Source organism: Triticum urartu, chromosome 3A, assembly GCF_056163025.1.
Source record: "Triticum urartu cultivar PI428250 chromosome 3A, HENAU_Tu73, whole genome shotgun sequence".
In the NCBI taxonomy this organism is placed as follows: Eukaryota; Viridiplantae; Streptophyta; class Magnoliopsida; order Poales; family Poaceae; genus Triticum; species Triticum urartu.
In genome coordinates, this window is record NC_141875.1 from 432,663,538 (window position 1) to 432,665,956 (window position 2,419).

Genomic DNA, 2,419 nt, shown 5'->3' on the forward strand with positions numbered 1-2,419 from the left:
TCATACATTTGAGCTGGATATGAAGGATGCCGGTCAGCCTGGGTATTTATCCACGGTTTGAGAGCTTTGATTGGGTTAGTGACCGAACGGCCTGCACGGCCGACGTGTCGAAGAGGTCCGTCTGTCGATGCTCAAAATGCGAGGAAAAATGGATGGCTTTAGTGTGTCGTGTGGCGTGGTGTCCTATGTAGGTGTACTATGGATGAATGGAGACGAATACGCGACAATGTGATCCGTACGTACGCGCACTGTGTGTGGCCGCCGACGCCGAGCAATGGGTGTGGGTGAGGCCAACTCCACCACTCGACTCTATTCTGTTCGGCCCCGTCCGTTTGGGGTAAAAGGGACAAATCGGTCGGCCCACTGCGTGACTGCCTGGACCCATCTGGTCTGTTTTGTGTTCGGGCCGACCCATTTCAAGCGTAAACATGCGTCGGGTTTGGGCCGCGGCGGACACCAAACGGACGCGCGCCTCGTCCGCGTCAGGACCGTGTGGCAGGCGGCCACCTAGCTCCCACCCGCCCACATCAATGCGCACGCGCGGGCGGCCCCGCCTGTCATCCACCCAGCCGAACGGTCGTGGTCCTTCTTAAATGGGGAACCCGTGGACCGGCCGTCGTCCACACTCCCACTCCACCCCGCGGTCTCCTCGAAACCCGACAGTGCCAAAACCCTAGCCTCGAACTCGCCGGCCGGCCGCCTGCAGCCATGGGCTTCTGAAACCACGGCCGCAAGGGGAAGCACGATCGCGAGGCCGGCTCCTCCTCGGGACGCCGCCGCGGCTCCGTGAAGAAGGAGGAGCCTGCATCACCGCCGCGCACCTCCCGTCGAGCCCCCGCACCTGCCCACTTCACCATCGCCCCTAAGGCCGCCGGCGAGCGTGACCGGCAGTACCTGGTTGTGGACGTATGCCGGCGGTACTGGGAGACGAGGACGCCGGTCCTGTGAAGCGACATGCACCTCCCCAACAATTGGCACCTCTCCGCCGACCGGGTCCCGATCCTACCGGTGCCGGTGAGTGGCCGTGCGCGGCGCAATGAGATCGAGCGCCGCCGCCGCCTCCTCCCCAACGACCTCTACTACGACGAGAGGTACGTCCTTGACTCCGTGCTCTGGGACACGTGGCTCCAGGACGAGCACGACGTGTGGCGCGCGTCCTACTTCGCCGGCACGGTGTCGGGGCAGCGGCGGCCACGTCGGGAGATGCGCGGGCGTACGCGGGTGCGCGGCCTCACGCCCACGCCGTCGCCTTCCCCGTCTTCGTCACCACCTCCACCTCCTCGCATGACAGTGGAGGAGGAAGCATGTCTCATGGTGCGTGTCATGAAGGACTCCATGTGCACGCACGACGAGCGCCAATGGGAGGGCCTCGAGGAGATGACGGCCCTCTCCGCGGCCAGCGACGTCGCTATCCTCGAGCTGGAGATGGTGGCGAAGGAGGAGGTGATGGAGGAGCCGCCGGTGGCCGCGTTCCACCCGGCCCTGGTGGGCCAGCACTAGAGCTGGTCGTGCACGGCTCTGGAGATGGCGGACGCCGTGGGGGGCGTGAACTGGTGCCCCACACCGCTGCGGTCACCAGAGCGGGACGCCTTGCCACGGGAGGAGGTGGTGCAGGCACCAGCCACCTTCCGGCCCGCCGGCCCACCTCTGGATGCCGCCGAACTACGTCGACCTCGTCAGCGATGACGACGACACCGCCGGCCACTGAAGACGGCGACGGCCACGGCATCGACGGACACGTCAGGAGCGCGCTGGTGGCATTGTTTTTCATTTTTATGTTAATTATGGCACTGGGCCGTTAAATGAACCGTGGAACTGCGCCGTTTTGTGGCCATGACCCCTTAAATTATGTTTTAAGTTTTTTTAACTGCGTTTATTTATTTTTTAAGTCATTTTATTTTAGTTTTTCTGTTTTCTTTATCACGTCCAACACGGACATGATTTGAGGTGTGGCCGCGCGCTGGTCACACCCACAAGCCAACGGACAGAGACGGACATGGACGAATCTATTAATGTCCCAAAGGAACAAAATCCTGTCAAACCGGACGTCTGTTTGGAGTCGTTGCGGTGGAGTTGGCGTGAGGTTGGGCTGAGCAGGGTAGCGTGGACTGCGGATGTAGACAAGTGAGCGCGGGTTTTGTCGCGTTAGGGTACGCATCGAATCATGTCGTTTGTCATTTTTTGCTCCATGGAACCACACACGCTGCCTTTCTTCCTTGCTTGCTGCCTATTCTGTTCGCCGGGGGCAGGCCATGTGCATCGCGTCAATCTGTCTGTTTGTCTGATGAATCCCTGCAAAGAGGCAATCCTTTGGCCAATAAGATTTTGTATATCCTCTTAGTACCTGCACGGCTGCACCCCCCATCTCTCTCTCCCACACACACACACACAGAGATTTCACTCGCCTCCGGTGGCCTCT

The 2,419-nt window shown here is 60.8% G+C and overlaps 1 pseudogene; it reads left to right on the top strand.

Annotated features, from left to right (window-relative positions):
* The first annotated feature begins 708 nt into the window (after positions 1–708).
* LOC147979970 (uncharacterized) lies at positions 709–1,500 on the top strand (annotated as a pseudogene).
* Positions 1,501–2,419: the final 919 nt, after the last annotated feature.